Source organism: Schistocerca gregaria, chromosome 3 (genome assembly GCF_023897955.1).
Source record: "Schistocerca gregaria isolate iqSchGreg1 chromosome 3, iqSchGreg1.2, whole genome shotgun sequence".
Lineage (NCBI taxonomy): Eukaryota > Metazoa > Arthropoda > Insecta > Orthoptera > Acrididae > Schistocerca > Schistocerca gregaria.
This window is the reverse complement of record NC_064922.1, coordinates 804,164,549-804,182,406: the sequence shown is the minus strand read 5'-3', so window position 1 is coordinate 804,182,406 and position 17,858 is coordinate 804,164,549.

Sequence of the window (17,858 nt, the reverse complement as noted above, 5' to 3'; positions counted from 1 at the left end):
TTCCTGCTTGGTGGGTCTTTTTTGTTTAGTTTTATTCTCCCGCCGGTTTACTGCAGAGAGCAAATGGAACAGGATGGGAATATCCATGCCCCATGCCTTTCACTGAATGGGGAGACGATTTCTATGGCAGATTATTACAGCGGACGAGTCTGCCATTCATCTCTATTACTCTAAATCATCAAGCTGGTTGTAACGGTACGTGAGGTTAAGGTAGGAGTACTTTGAGACGTGCAGGGTGTCATGTTCTTGACACTACAGCGTCATGGGGGGATTTATAGTGCGGCATCCTGCAGGACTGCTCCGCACGAACTTCGAGCAACACTGGCGATCCGGACTCCTGACAGTGGTCGTGATTCTTTTGGATGACAGTGCCTGAACTCACAGAATACGACAAACGCAGGGCATATCGCAAAATAGTTCTTTGCTTAGAACGTCCATTGCACAGTCCATTTTCGTTTTTTGTGACCACTGAAAACCATTTGGTTGAATGACGATGTCTCAGCCAGAGGGGCCGCTCGTAGAACAGGACAGCCCAAGAAGTCTTCACTATAGGCTCTCAAGGTATTATCAAACGATGGGATAAGTGCTTAATGTACAAAGGAAGCAAGTGCTTCTTCTTCGTCTTCTTCTTCCCTTCACGGTTAAGCTTATAGTCTGTTCCATCTTCACAAAAGATTCTTTCTGCTTGGTCTCCCTGTATCTTTCTTTCATACAGGTCCATAGTCTATAACGTGTCAGACTATTCTGTTCTGCCCCATTCATTCAGTATGCTTCTTGTGTTTTGTTTGGAAAAATGGAAATTTGTGGTAAGGTCTTAAGGGACCAAACTGCTGAGGTCATCGGTCCCCCAGCCAACGCGCTACTTAATCTAACTTGAACTAACCTACGGCAAGGACAACACACACACACCCATGCCCGAGGGAGGACTCGAACCTCCGGCCGGGGGAGAGCCGCGCGGAACCTGACAAGACGCCTGAGACGGCGCGGCTACCCCGAGCCGCTCCATTTTGTTACCCCGCTTTCTATACCGTCGACTCATGCAGAATATATTTAATTCTTCCCTCAGTTCAGAATTCATTATTTGATCTCTCAGAGCACATCCTTTTTCCTTCCTTAAAAATCTCATTTCAGCTGACTACTGCATCCTTCGTCGCTCTATCTTAGATATTGTGCGGAAGTCACTTCCACATGTAAGTAAAGGTGTGGCCCTTATTTTGTATAATTTTGGCTTTATGTCTGTCCTGGTTTTATTGGCTAATGATCTATGAATAGTGCCACATATCATTAGAACTTTTTAACTTACTGGAGATGTCATTATCAGATTCATAACTCAGGTATCACATTCTATCAGCTGAAAGTTAGGCACCTGTTCAACTGATTTTCCATTTAGCATTGGTTTAGAACGTACTGTGGATAGAGTTTACATATTAAGTCCAAGCAATGTGGAGCATATTGTGCATCATCCGCCGACTTTTGTAAAATTATTTGGTCATCAGGGAAAGTACGGTATTTTAATGTGTGTTTCCCTCGGATTAATTTCATTCTTGGGTTAACTTCTACTTTCCTTGTTCTAACTATGTCATCAATATATACTGGTATGTGTGGGTGAGATACTGCACTCTTGAAACCCTCTGTTAATTGCTCTTGATACTGTTCCCTCTTTGCCCATTAAAATTTCTTTATTTAGACACAAAATTTTTCTTAGTTGTATTAAATATTCAGGATAAACTCGTCTTTTCATTTATTCCACAGAATACAAGATGTGACCAAAAATACGACAAATAATACATTTTACTAGAAAAAAAGTAATAAACTTACATGGAATTTGATTTAATCTACTTCAGGGTACGCTCTTCGACAAACAGTAAACTTATCCCAACGTTGGCTCCATGACTGGAAGTATTTCTGGAAGGTTTATTTTGGACGGGCATTTAGCTGCTTTGTCGTGGCCCTCTCATTGTCAGGAATGGTATCAAAAAGTTTTCCTTCAAGTACGGGCTTCATTTTAGGGAAATCATAAGAATTTTTGCTAAATATGGTGATTAAGGTGGGTGCGTACACAAAGGAACGTTTTTTCCGGCCAAAATTGTTTCAATAATCTTCGAGCTTAGAGAAAGGGGCTATTTATGATCTGTTCTCTAAAACTTCGAATAGTTTCATATATCGGGTAACACACTAACCGTGCGTTAATGTCTCCACTTATACTCAGATAATGATCTTGTTTTGGTCTACCTGCTTTTGAATGTCTTCATATATCATTTCAGTTTCTTCTCTTCTTCCTTCTTCAGGGGCTTATACAATTATTACTGTAAGGTATCCTCTCTCTATGTTTAGCCTTATTTACACGATTCTTTTATTTATGGTGGATCTTTTTCTTTTATTTATTGTCAATTAAGATTGTTACTCAACACTTCGCTCAAGTTGTTGGACTCACTCCACCGTAACCACTACATAATCATTCAATTACTTTGTCCCCTTCAGTTTCTGGCTTTGTTTTGGTCAGATTACGAGTGTGTTCAAGTTTCCCCTATAATAGGGTAGCAGCTGTGATAGTCAGGTGGTGGGGCTGCCGCCTTGAGGTCTACTGACTTGCCTGTTTCCTGTCTGGGTTATCTTCCTTAGCCTAAAGTCGCAGTTTTAAGGCGCCAGGTACTTGCCTTACACCCAATCCCTTCTGTAGATTGAAAAGTTACACAAATTTGAGGTTGACACACGTGCAAACTGTCTTGAACAGCACGTCCACTATTTTGCATAGTTCTAGTTTCGTGCGTAGCTACGATAATAGAGGTGTCGAATGTAATCTTGAGAAGCAGTATTCCACATTGCTTCCATCTGCTGTGTACCTGGTTATGTAGACAGCATGGGACTTCGACCCACACATGCTCAGTGGGTCACATGTCTGGTGATAGTAGTGATCATAGAGAGTGATGAGCCACTCTACACACTGGCCCATAATTGCTACTATTTAGTCTCCACACAAAAAGTTGAAAGATGACTGTAATACTTAGACGATAATAAACAGTGTTGGTAGGTTCCATTACTGACTCTTGAATGTGTTTTACTAATATTGCCATGTAGCTGACATACGAGGAGCGTTCGACAAGTAGAATAGCACATTTCTTTTTTGGAAGCTGGTTTGTTTTATTCAGTATTCCAATTCACCATATTTCCCCACTATTTTGGTTACAAAACCTTGATTTTCAACACAAATGGTTCAAATGCCCGTGAGCAGTATGGGACTTAAAATCTGAGGTCATCCGTCCCCTAGAACTTAAAAACTATTTCAACCTAACTAATGACATCACACACACCCAGTTCCGAGGCAGGATTCGAACCAGCGACTGGAGCGCCTGGAACGGCTCGTCCACACCGACTGGCTTTCTCAACACAATCTCCGCTCAATGCGACGGCCTTATGCCATCTTACCAGTAGGGCCTGTATGCTCACATGGTACCAGTCTACAGGTAGACGTTGGAGCCAACATCTTGTTTCATCAATAACCTCCTGATCACCCATGTACTGCTTCCTGCAGAGTGAATCATTCATTTGGACGAAAAGATAGAAGTCGGAAGGTAAGAGATCCGAGCTATGGGGTGGATTGGGAAGAAAGGTCCAGAAATTTTCTGAGCTTCTCCCAGGTGTGCAAACTTGTGTAAGGGCTTGCGTTGTTACGACCTAAAGATCAAAACAGGTTGTGAGTAAAGAAATACTTTTAGCAGCTCTAAGCAGTCGGAAAATTAAGTTTTTCTCTCTCTTGATGCTTACATTCAAGAACCCAAGGCTCTTATAATATTTCTGTTCCACTGTAAAGATTATTGTCTCATAGAGGTTGCCCGCATCTCGTGGTCGTGCGGTAGCGTTCTCGCTTCCCGCGCCCGGGTTCCCGGGTTCGATTCCCGGCGGGGTCAGGGATTTTCTCTGCCTCGTGATGGCTGGGTGTTGTGTGTTGTCCTTAGGTTAGTTAGGTTTAAGTAGTTCTAAGTTCCGGGGGACTGATGACCATAGATGTTAAGTCCCACAGTGCTCAGAGCCATTTGAACCATCTCATGGAGATAGTTGAATGCTTTACCAATGTGTCTAACGTCATCTGCCTTACAACACTGTTGAGGAGTTCAATAATACTACTTGCTATATTTGTGTTGAAAACCTGAAATCGATAGCGGTAATCGACACTGGACGATCAGAAAGCAGTTCGAAGTTCCCTGAGTAGCGCGTCGTGCCATTTTGTATTGGGGAGAATGTAACCTTTTATCTATACCACCACAAAAATTTTAAATCTTTGTTATTGTGCTAGACAACTCTGTTTTTATGAAAAATACCGCAGTAATAGGGAGTGTAGAAGTTTTGTGGTCTCCTTAATAGAACATGTGGAGCAAGCTCTCAGCAATATTTTACTGAATGAAATATTTATGGAACCTAAACAAAATATTGTGCTGTAGACTACATGAGAGTAACGTAAAGAAAATTGCTGTAAGTAAAAAACCGGAACTTTATATTTGAAAATTTACCTTGTATTTTCGCTCCGACAAAAAGCTGATGTGCGGTACGTCCCGGTGTAACGACAAGCGCCAGCACGAAGATGAAGAACGGTACAGTAGAGATGGCTGCGAGACGACGTCAGCCAATAGCACGCTGATTGAGACGTCACCACGACAGGAGCGGCCTCTACACGAAGAGAATAAAAGCGCGCGCTACCTAGCGGCGGGGGCACGAGAAACTGGGCAGTAGAAGAGAGGCACTAGAGGGTAGGACTAGAAGAAACGTCCTAGAAGAGCCGCACTAGAAGAGCCGTGATTTATGCACTTGTACTCTTATTTGCATGGAAATTGTATACATTGAAGGACGCTGATTATTTGCTTGTCGCCAATTGCTTGCGACACGTCCTTCTAAATCAAAGTTAGGTATTGTCAATTCAGTTACCGTAACAAACTCCATTTTTGCTTGTATTTAGTCTAGCTATCCGAGAAAATAGCTTCCTAGGCACCCTATGAGACACGAGTGGGCAGGATACCACATTGAAGACGAGGATTTACAAACCCCGCTTGCTAATCAGTGTTCTCAGATGGGCGTTGCAGAAACTTTCTTTGCTTTAGAACTTATTTTTCCTGCTTGCCTTGTTTGTTTCTTTCATTTGTTTCTTCCAAATGCCCACCCCGCCTATCCCATCCGCTGTTCAGGGGCCACAGATGCAAGCGCTAGATGCAACACATCTAATGCAGAGGTTTGAATTCCAGACGCTGCAAATTTCTACACTGTTCAACACGGTGCAGCAGCTACTGGCAAACGCTGTGCACCCGTCGCAAAAAGCACCACGTACAGCAACACCTACAGCTGTTATACCACCTTTTCTCCAGTTTTGTGAACAAGAAGAGGAATGGCTCGAGTGGTTGTAAAAATCTGAAGCACACGTAATCGCTCACATCCTACCAGGTACTGTGAAAAGCCATTATTTCTGAACCACGCTAGGAACTGCAATGTTCCACCTCATCAAAAAACTATTTCCTAACGGCACTCTGATTGAACATTCGTATGGACAGGTTGTAGCTTCGCTGACTAACTATTATGACGAACAAGTGTATGTGGTAGCAGCTAGGTATCAGTTCTTTAACTGCAAGGACAAACTTATGGTCAGTGGTTCAAAAATGGCTCTGAGCACTATGGGACTTTACATCTATGGCCATCAGTCCCCTAAAACGTAGAACTACTAACCTAAGGACATCACACAACACCCAGTCATCACGAGACAGAGAAATATGGTCAGTGGGAAACAGATTTGCAGGGTATGACGAGGGAAATGCAAATTCAAGCAATTTTCCAGGTTGAGTCCCTTGTTTGTGATCGGCCCATTCAGTGGCAGCTTGCACTAGCCACGCCGCGTACAGAAAGTGCAAATGTGTGTTATATCTTATGGGACTTGACTTGTTCAAATGTGTGTGAAATGTTATGGGACTTAACTGCTAAGGCCATCAGTCCCTAAGCTTACACACTACTTAACCTAAATTATCCTAAGGACAAACACACACACCCATGCCCGATGGAGGACTCGAACCTCTTGCGGAATCAGCCGCACAGTCCACGACAGCAGCGCCTTAACCCGTTCGGTTAATACCCCACGGCCGCGTAGTACGCAACGTTCCATGCCACGTATGCAGTTCGCCAAACAGGCGGCTACACAGGCAAACAGAATTAACTCTTGCCCTCGATGTTATTCACAGCACAAACGCCAAGACTGCCCCTCCCGACAAACTCAGTATTACGCTTCTGACAAGAAAGGACATGTATAACTCATATGTTTCCAACGGAACAAACATAAGAATTCGGCCCACTCACACAAATCAAGTCACAAGGCCCATGTCATTAATGTAGTACATTCAAAGTCTGCAGCATACATTAGAAAAACCAGCAAGCGTGCGGTTTCTACAGTGATACGCCAGTAAAACGAACTTTTTGTTCATTTACTTCTAAGTGGGAAAGGTCGGAAATTCCAATTGGACACGGGTGCCTCTGTCACATTGCTCAATCGCCACAGATATGAACTGTTTGGCTCCCCACATCTGTCTAAAACTAGCACGCAACTGACAACTTATAACGGACAAGAGATTCCCATTCTCCGAAAATGTACATTGACTGCCATGTATCGCTTGCATGCACGAACAGTGACTTTTACGGTGCTACAGTCACCCGATTGTGAGAACAGTTTTGGTCTTGATTCATTTAATTTGTTTGACTTTAACATTCAAGACAATGCGTTGACAGTGCCTGCATTCCATGCAAAAGACAGTGTAGCTAGCTTGCTAAAAGAATTCCCGGAACTCTTTTCTGAAGCTTTAGCCCTACGCTCAAAGGATCTCATGGACAGACTAGGCACTCGTCGCTATTTTTCAAAATTGATTTGCGCGAAGCGTACCTTTAAATACCGTTCGATGAAGAATCTCACAAAGTGTGTGTAGTAAGTAGTCATTTGGGCTTGTTTAAATGATTGCATTTGCCTTATGACAGTGCTTCCGCACCCGCCATTTTCCGACGGTTTGTGGAACAGCTGACTTCACAAGTGTCAAACTGTTCAAACTATTTGGACGATATTGTCGTAGCAGATCCTACATCTGAAGAACACTTTGAAAATTTACATGCTTTGTTTCTTGTGTTATCTAATGCAGGACTAAAGTGTAGATTGGACAAGTGTGATTTTATTAAACCTGAGTTGCAGTGTCTTGGTCATATCATAACAGTCAAGGTGCACATCTTCCTCAGTCACATTTGTTAGCCATACGAGATTTGGCAGTTCCTCATAATGTCACAGAATTGCAGCCGGTTTTAGGCAAAACGAACTATTATATTCGGTTTATACCGAATGCTGCGCAAATCGCAACAACATTGCATCGCTTGGGTCGCAAGAATGTCCACTTTGTTTGGACCCGTGAATAACAAGTAGTTTTTCAGAAATGTAAAGATGCATTACTCAGTGATCGACGCTTGGTTCACTTTGATCCTGACAAACCAGTTGTATTGCAAGCTGACGCCTGCTCTTACGGAATCGGTGCAGTGCTTTCGCACAGAATTGATAATAAAGAGAGGCCTATTGCTTTGGCATAAAAAAGTGTTGTCGAAAGCTCAATGTAGCTAGTCCCAGATTCAGAAAGAGACATTGGCTATTGGGTATGGTATCATTAAATTCCACCAGTCTTTGTATGGCAGAAAATTCTACTTAGTAACGGATCACAAGCCTTTGTAGTCCTTGTTTCATCCGATGAAACCGGTTCCTGTACGAAATGCGCAAAAATGGAAAAGATGGGCTTTGTTGTTGTTTCAATACGAGTAAGAGATTGTGTAACGTCCTACTGCTCAACATGGTAATGCGGACGCACTTTCACGTCTTCCTCCTGGCCATGATAGCGACTTTGACGCTTCTGCTGGATCCCAAGGACACTCGTGAATCCGAGAACTGTGGTTTTTAATTTTTTTATGCGAAAAGTTGAGGTTTTACTGAGAAATTATCTGCATCAACAAAGCCAAAAGATACAAGCATAAAACATCCAGAATACAGAATAATTTGGTTATATGAATAGTAAAATCCCTATTCTCACGATTTACTCACTGGAACACATGCCATTTGCTCGATATGACGCGAACGAAAATAGCTATCAAATATTTGGCGAATGAAACAATTAGTGTGTACAAGAAAAATTTACTTGTAAGTATATAGGGAACACTGCCGCTGGATCTGAGATTGTCTGCCTCTGGTTTTCAAATGAAAATAACTCTTAGTGCAATGTGAACCCAAAATTTGATAGTAATTCACATCATAAACCACAAATGAAAGAAAAAAAGAGCCATAAACCGCATAGCGTGCGGTCATAACGTGAGTGTTGCGGGTCATAGCTCGTCACGGCTAAATGTCAATATATATAACTTACTTACTCGGAACTGGAAAAAGGTATCACTGTCCTTCATAGGTAACAAACAACCTCGATGTGTTAGCTATATTTCGTGTGCAGTGACGTATTCCTAAAAACCATCAAACGATTACTGGCCAGCGACTACATTCTTCACTGCAAACTTTTCAAAATATACCCAGTGATTTACTTATTTGGGAAGTACCGCAATAGCTATGCCCAATAACGAAAATAATTTACTAGTCAGCCATGATGTCAGACAAGAAGGTGTCGAAAAATCAGTTTATTTTCCCGGGTAGTTTCCTCAAAATCGTATTAAAAGAATTGCGGAAGAGAGAACACACGTTAATCCAAAAACAGTGGTTTTTTTTTGCGAAGATTAAACGTTTTACTGAGAAACTATAGTGACTGAGGTAACTCTGGTTCATCTCAAAAAATTGTTTTATGAGGACATCGGATGAATATAAAATAGTGAAAACAGTAGGACGCCACTTATACGTCTCCGCCACGCGTCACTTCGGCGCGCTACTCGTGACCACAAATGGACCTGTCGCGGACCACGCAGCGACGCATCTGCGACACCCCGTCTCTCTGATAACATGGAGGCGGCGCGAAACAGGGGCACCTGTTCACCAGACGTCCGCGCCACGCCATTTCCGTGAAATCATAAATCACGCACAGTGGCAAAAAAAAACACTTAAACGTTATTAATAATCAAAGCGGGAATCGCCTTATATAGTGACATGTTCAATGTAGATCCTATCTGTAACAACCACATAGCTTATGCCAAGGAAAACAAACACAACAAAATAGGGTGAAGTACAACAAAGTAACACGGCACCTAACAGTGTCTACCTCATACGATACTGTAAGCTAGCTATCTTTTTCTGGCACCAAAAACGAATAACTACGGGCCAAATCTTTATGGCTTCTGTCCGCTTCTACAGATTCAGGACTAAAAAGCTGATTGGCCAATTTAAAGTCAACACACTTCATACTTATAAGGTTTTCTGTACTTTCAAATGTGATTTTTTCTACTATTTTACTAGCAAAATACCTACCTACGAATTTTCAGTGTATTTGCAGAGAAAATATGGTAGTAATAATTATTTTGACAATTTTGATTAACATACATTCTTTGGAATTCTGAACGTAGAAGGGTCAGAATACAGGGTGCGAAAGGGCAGCAGGTAGATCAAACGGGGCAGCTAAGGAGCATGAAAAGAAGCAATAGTTGGGAAGGGAGTGAGTCGGTTGTACCTGCCACTGTGTAGTTCAATCCATGCACCGAGCAAGCTGTAAGGCTAAGCGCAAATTGAGACGCGTATAGCACGTGTGACGTGACACGACACTACAGCGCGCCTTCCGCACCTGTCGCGCTGGTCCTGCACGTACACATACTTCGCACGCGCCGACTGGCTACGCTCTGCGCTGACAGAACCGAAGGAAGTTCCGTGTGTTTAAGAATTTGCAAAATACTTCTATGTCTCGAGCGGTTTAGCAGATACGAGGGATGTTTTGAGTATTTCATTCTTGCGGCCGTGAGACGGGGAGTGAACGCGCTGTGTAGTATCCATTTCCTCGAGATCTGAGACACATTGAGACCTCCTTCCAAGTCTAAAGAAAGATTCAATATGTTAGCTAAATTTCATACGCAACAACATATGGTGTAATACGCACCAAACGCAAAATCATAGCGATCCCCATTTTCCATCGCAAACTTTTCGAATTTTGCGTAGTGTCTTACTAAAATATGTACATCACAATAAGTATAATCATTAGCGAGATAATAGGCACTTCGCAACGAAGTTGACGTGTAACGCTACAAGAAAGGCAAAAGTCAAATATTTTTACTGAATAATTTCTGTAAAGTCGTTTGAGAAAGATTCCGTCAGCGCAGAGCGTCGCTAACCGACGCATGCAAAGTATGGGTACGCGTCTCAATAGGCTGTGGACCAGCGCGTCACGTCGGGAACGTGCGCGTCGCGCCATACTGTCGTGTCACGTCACACGTGTTATACGTGCCTCAATTTGAGCTTAGCCTAAAGGAAACAAGCGAAAAGTTAGGATATAGAATTAAAGTTCAAGGAAAGAAATAAAAACTTTGAGTTATGTCAATGACACTGTAATTTTGTCAGACACACTAAAGGACTTGGGAGAGCAGTTTCAAAGAATTAAGAGATCACTAGACGAGCGTCAACAGCAACAAAAAGAAAAGGTAATGGAATGTAGTCGAATCAGATCAGGAATGGTCAGGGAATCAGATTAGGAGGTAAGACGTAAAAATTAGTAGAGACGTTTTATTATTTGAGAGCAAAATCACTGTTCAGTAGAGAAGCAGATTGGCTATGGCAAGGAAAGCACATCTGGAAAAGAGGAATTCATTAACTTCGAATATAAATGTAAGTGTTCGGAAATCTTGTCTGAGGGTATTTGTCTGACGGAAAGTGAGACGTGGCCAGAATGCAGTTTAGACAAGAAGAGAGCAGACGTTTTTGAAATGTGATGGCACAGAAGAATGCTGAAGATTAGCTGGATAGTTCGAATAACTAATGAGAAGCTACAGAATAGAGGTCGCGAGAGTATAAATTTAAAAAAAAAAACAGATAAAAATTCGCTTGACATCTTCCTAAGAGAGGGTCTCGACTCCCTTCAATCTTATTGTGTAAGCGTGGACCAGATGTGGTTTATTTTAGAAGAAACACTATCGATAGCAGATGAGAGATATATGGGATAGTGTGATCCCCCATGGTACACGGAACAGGTCAGAATACCGTTGTAGAAGCATCGAAAGATGTATGCCAAATTTAAAAGAACGCAAAAACCCTAAGATTTGAGAAGTTTTAGAGAATCTCGAAATTTACGTACAACGAATCTCTGAATCCGGAATAAGACCCGAAGAGATTCTGATGTAAAGTACATCAGCGGAAAGACGCTATTCATACCTTGACTGCGCGGTAATAATGATGATGTTATTAAGGACAGCGCCACTAAGGCAGAGTTACAAAACAATATTTTCCAGATCTCCTTCACGAAAGAAAATAAAGTAAATATTCCAGAAGTCGAATCGAGAAAAATTGTCAACATGAGTAACTTAGACATCCTCGCTGTAGCGAAGCAGCTTAAATTATTTAATAAAGGCAGCGCCTTTGGTCTAGATTTTACACCAATGAGGTTCCTTTCAGAGTATGCTGATACAGAAGCTCCATACTTAAGCAATCATATTCAACCATGAAGGGATATAGGAGTAATCCTCTGAATTACAGACCCGTATCACTAAGGATCTTGGTACATATACTGTGTTCTAACATTGTGAATTACATCGAAAGTACCGGTCTATTGAAACAAAGCACGGATTCAGAAAAATATAGTTTTTGTGACACACAACTAGCTTCTTATTCTTACGAGGTAAGCGACAGAGGATGTCAAACAGATTCCATAACTTTAGATTTGCAGAAGCCTTTTGACAACGTTCCTCATAAGCGAATTCTAAAAAATTACTTGCCTATGCGGTATCGTGTCAGTCGTGCGACTGGATTTGTGTTTTCCTGTCGGTAAGGTCACAGTTCGTAAGAATCGATGTAAAGTCATCGAATACAACGGAGGTACTACCGGGCGTCCCGAAGGAAGTGCTACAAACCCTCTGCTGTTTCTGATCCACATAAAAGATTTAGCAGACACTCTGAGTTGCCCTCTTACGTTGTTTGCCGATGATGCTGTCATTTACCGTCGTTTAAACTCACCAGATGATGAAAAATAATTGCAAAATGACTTGGACAAAATATTTGTGTGTTTTGAAAAGTAGCAATTGATTTTAAATAAGGAAGTGTGGCATCATCCACATGAGTACTAAATGGAATCTGCTGAATTTCCGTTACACGATAAATCACACAAACCTGAATACTGTAACTTCAAATAAATACTTAGAGTTTACTGCTACGAATAACTTAAATTGGATCGATTACATAGATAATGTTGTGGGGAAGCAAACCAAAAACTACGATTTATTAGCAGAACACTTAGAAAATGGAACGGAGCTACTAACGGCACTGCTTACACTACGCAAGCCCGCTGTGCAGTGTGGGATCCACATCAGTTGGCATTGAAGGATTATATCGAAAAAGTGCAAAGAAGGGCAGTCGCGAAATAAGGAGAGAGTGACACGGATATGATACTCAAATTGTGGTGACAATCTGTAAAATAAGGGCGTTTTCCAGTGCTGCTGGACTTCTCATAAAATTTCAGTGGCCAGTTTCCTTCTCAGAGTGAGAAAATATTTTGTTGGTGCCCACCTACATACAGAGGAATGATCATAATAATAAAATAAGTTGTTCGTTTTTCACGCGTCCTGGTCGAGAGTGGAACGGTAGAAAAGTAACTTGAAGCTGGTTCGATGAACACACTGCCAAAAGCCCGCATCTCGTGGTCGTGCGGTAGCGTTCTCGCTTCCCGGCGGGGTCAGGGATTTTCTCTGCCTCGTGATGGCTGGGTGTTGTGTGTTGTCCTTTGGTTAGTTAGGTTTAAGTAGTTCTAAGTTCTAGGGGACTGATGACCATAGATGTTAAGTCCCATAGTGCTCAGAGCCATTTGAACCTTGAACACTGCCAGACACTTAATTGTGAACTGTGCACTAATCATGTGGACGGTACAACGTGACCAAAAGAAGGAATGGGTCAATACGATGCATTCTGAGGCATCGGGGATCTGTCAGTTCGGAGATGAGGATGCTTCCACGGGATAGCCTACCGGGTAGAGCTGCATCAGATCAGACTTCGGTTTGAACACCATAAAAACAGCAACAATTATATCTAAATTAGAAGTGAGTAGCGATGTGGTTCGTCATTTGAGAGAAACACTAGCCAACAAAAGGCGTTTTTTGTGTGGCAGAGTTGGATGACGGTAGCAGATAGCGCTAAATTCAAGTCTGGAAGCCGTTGCGCGCCTTATTTACTGGGATGTTTAGTTCTCTCCGAGCTATCTACAGTGGATGTTGTCTTCTGGTAACATTCTAACGTAACTGCCTAAATCAAGCAAGTTTCACTCTCAGTAGACGATTTCAAGATAAAAGACTCCGGTATCAGCGTTTCCTGTCGCCATAGGTGCGTTGACGTAAATACGTACACTGCGTATGCGCACTGGGCTGTTGTCGTAGCACAAAAACTAAATGAATTTTTAGCAAAAAAAAAAAATGAATATATGTGCAAAATAGTTACAGTTATAGCATTTTTATGGATTGACTAATGTGTGGATACTCTATTTAGCTTTATTGCTGATAAATATTTCAAATGACGTAGAACGCGTGGTTAGTATAATATAAAGTTTTAGGCTTCTTGTTGCTTATGTGAGATATACTGGGAAAAGCCAAGGTCATTTTGCGTTTTACATCTACATATTACAATGGACACATACACTTTTAGATTAAAGTTACGTCGCTATATTAATTTTCTAGAAAGTAATCCTGAAAACTAATTTTTTGGTGTGTTTCATCTGAGTATGAAAAAAAAAGGTGTCAGTGTGTCACTATAGTTGAATGGTCGCAATTTCGCATAAATACCACTGATCAATTTCTCTTGATGATTGTCTGCACGTAAATGCTACACTTACTAGATATGCGTCTTTGATGGAATTTCTGCTGGTTGTATAACTTTTCATCTTGATTGCGTCATTGAAACGATGTAGATCTGTGAGAGGTAGAGTGATTCGAACGTCTCCATTTACAACGAGTGATTTCGTAGATTACTTATTTATTATGTAATGTACTGTACTGTCCAACGTTTGTACTATTAATTGAGGACATCTAAAATCCGCACTCGAGACCTGATTGTCTTTTTAACAGTTAAGATCCTCTTTATGTTTCAGCTCTTTTAAAAACCCATTCGTGATCTGAAGTGTTTTGGATTTTCGAACACTATCGGTTTATGTATCACCTACAAACTATCGATCAATTATCGATTTTTTCATATATATATATCGCATGGCATGTTACTGTCATGAAGTGTGAGTCTGAAGTTATTTTGTGAGCAACTGCGATGTCTCTAATATCCATTCAAAGAATTCAATATTTCTTACCACTGCAGTCGTCCTCTCTGTCGTTTTTGCAAAGTGACTGCATATAAGATAGCTACGCGAAACTTACGAGATATTAGTCAGAAAACTCTTCATATAGTCGGGCAGACTGCCTGTCCAGTTTACTTGGTTCATATAGTTGCCAGAGGAATGTTACATGTAAACATCACCACCAAAACCAAAGGCATTGCCGGACGGAGTGGCCGAGCGGTTCTAGGCGCTTCAGTCTGTAACCGGGCGACCGCTACAGTCGCAGGTTCGAATCCTATTTCGGGCATGGATGTGTGTGTTGTCCTTAGGTTAGTTAGGTTTAAGTAGTTCTAAGTTTTAGGGGACTGATGACCTCATATGTTAAGTCCCATAGTGTTCAGAGCCACTTGAACCAACCAAAGGCATTCTCGCAGAAAGAAATAGTTTTAAAACAATGACAATATTTTTATACTTTCAAAGCGTTTCTTCAAATTGTAATTTAGTAACCCTAAATTGCGTCAAGTGATTTATATCACATTTCTCCCGCTCACACTCTCTGAAGCCGGTAACATCTGTTTGCCGTCTGTTGATTCCGTCATTCTATTCTCAATTAAGATTCCCCCCCCCCCCCCCCCCCCCCCCCCCGCCGTGCTCCAATTAAGGTTTTGCTCCCTAGAACGCCCAGAACATAATTTGCTGAAACTTACTATGCAGCAGGGAACTACCCTCTGCTGGTTTTGCTCCAAGACTGACACAACTGCAGAGCAGACTGTGATGTCTGTGGGAGATAAATCCGACGTAGTGAGACATGCATATTAAGCGAAAGGACGTAACTGGGTAATCAGTTCTAACCAGACCTATCTAAATACGTCATTTTTCTTCCCACTGCTCGAGACTTCCGATTAACTGGAAAATTTGGTTTTGTAACTGTATCTCCTACTTCTGTTTCTCATGTAGTCGTATTTGTCAGAATATTCATAGCATTTTGAATAGTTCTGTTCTCCATTTCTGAGTCAATTACTCTTGTTCGATTATTCTGTGTCCTGAAAGTACAAAATGATAACTTCTTTTGTCGACTAGCATGTTTATCCATTTTTTGTGTTAACAGTAATATGTCACAATGTTACAGTTCTACGAACGAAGTGTAACAATTGTAATGTTAGTGATCAGTATTTGTGAAAGTCTAAAACGGTCATCTGACCACTTCGTCTTTGTAACAAATTTTCAGGCAAGTGAATAAAAAAATAAAAAGTGGCTTCTAGGTATTAAGCGAGCTGCTTAGCATGAGAACGATTTGTCAATTGCTAACGGGGCTGCAAAAGCAACGACTACATTCTGTACCCACGTATTCGTTACTCGCTCCTATCCGTCATCACCGATTTTAGCGTTACATATAGATATTAATTGCTAACCTAGCAAGTTTCGTTGATAACCACGCTCGTTCATGCCACCACCGCAGTGGAGTCTCTTTCCAGGACATTTTTCTCTTATACATACTGATGAACGATCGGCATATGTGTTCTGGCGTTAGCAGTAACAGCTGAAGTTGCAGGAGTTGAACTCGCTGTGTTATCAATAACTTCCAGATTAACTTCGTTGAATTTTAGGACACTTTCCAATTTCAGTCTGACATTCAGACATGCAAGCTTGCTACCTCCCTGCCGTCATCGAGCGGACAAATGATTACTCTACACTCCGTGAGACTCGCATTTAATTGGAAGACTACAGGAAACAAAATGAATACGATTTCCACATCTGGGCAGCTTGTAATAGCGAGATAAATGAGAATAATTTTTAATATAGATAATTGAACATTTAGGATACATAATCAAATCAGTTAAAGACGATCTGCTCAGAAAATCGACAATACAACTACCTGAGCGATACTTACATTCTTTAACCTTCTGTCAGGCTCCGTGTTTCTCGCAACGAGAGCGGGCGCGATGAATCCGATTGATAACGTCTTTTAGTCACGTTATTATTTATTAAATTTGACTAACAAAACGCAATGCAAGCGGGAAATATCTTTAGAGAAAGATAAGGATGATATAAGAGCACAGCAACAATTGAAATATTAGTCGTTCAGTTTTCTTATCTTCATTGTTGAATACATGATGACGATGTCTCTTGTTCACTTACTTATTTTCTAAATTTAATTGATTAAACTCATTATAAAAGAAAAAATCACTACATAATGGCAAAGATGACTTTAAATAATAGCAAGAATGATAACATCACTCATTCGTTTGTCTCATCGTCATTTTTGCGCTGTGATACCATATGAGGAATTTAAGCGCCTCAGAGAAAAACGTTTTAATGTCTACTTTTGGCACAATTTGCAACATATTTTGTCAGTATTTCTTAACTGTGCAGGTATTACACATTTTCCTTTTGATCCAAATTGCTTTTTCTCCGAACTCCTGAAGTATTCAAACTTCTTCAGACAAGAGAGGTAGAAGTATTGCATGATATAGTTATTTCAGGAATTGTTTTGTTCTGATGCAATTCTCATTGTTGCCACAATAAATTACTTGTCTATTGATTCCACCCAAATCGATCACTAGCCAAGGTCGCACATTTTTTGCAACATAGTACGAAGCAGTCACCTCTACCTTTGGTACTATTACAAAATGTTACAAAGGAAGGCTTCCGTTCATCTCCAGTGTCAGCGTCTGTTTGATTCATCTTCATCCAGACTTGATGCCAGGATTGCACACGTCCCCTTTTTAGGAAGCTAGAGTGTACAGCACTTCTGTCCGCTACTGCTATACCATACAGTTCGTATGATGAAGTTATTCTTGTTAAAGCAATTATGGTATAAAGCAACAGAGCAGTGTTACCCTCTGAGAGGAATTTTGTTATGTTGACCGTGTTGTACCTAACGGGAGTGGCTTATCGGAAGTGAAAGTCAGAATCGAGTAAATTTTTAAACAGTAACAAACAATATTTTACCTAGCTACACGGTTTAAAGAATAAAGAAAACGGTCGCCAGTGTAATTAGTTAAGAGATTGATTAACATTATTGTTTAAGAAAATAGGTATGAGTAACTTTAACGGACAAACACAACGTATACTTTGCACACGCGAGTGCAATGAACTCTGACAGCTGCATATGTTCACGGTAAGATCGGAAGCTGACAGAGCAGAACAGACTATTTGCATAAATATAACAGATAACCATACACACTGTTACTTTCAGGGCTTATTCAAACTCAATGGTCTTTATAACATTACTATCAATATTCACTTAGAATCATAAATTGGACATAGGTTCAGTATTACTTTTCACGCATTTTCCTAGTTGACATAAAACTGTAAATGTAGTTCACTGCAAAATTATGAACTGATCACAGGTTAAGTCTCTCTCAACTAAATCCTTTTCTCTTTAGAATGAAAGTTAAATGGAATTCACTAACAGGTTACTTCTCA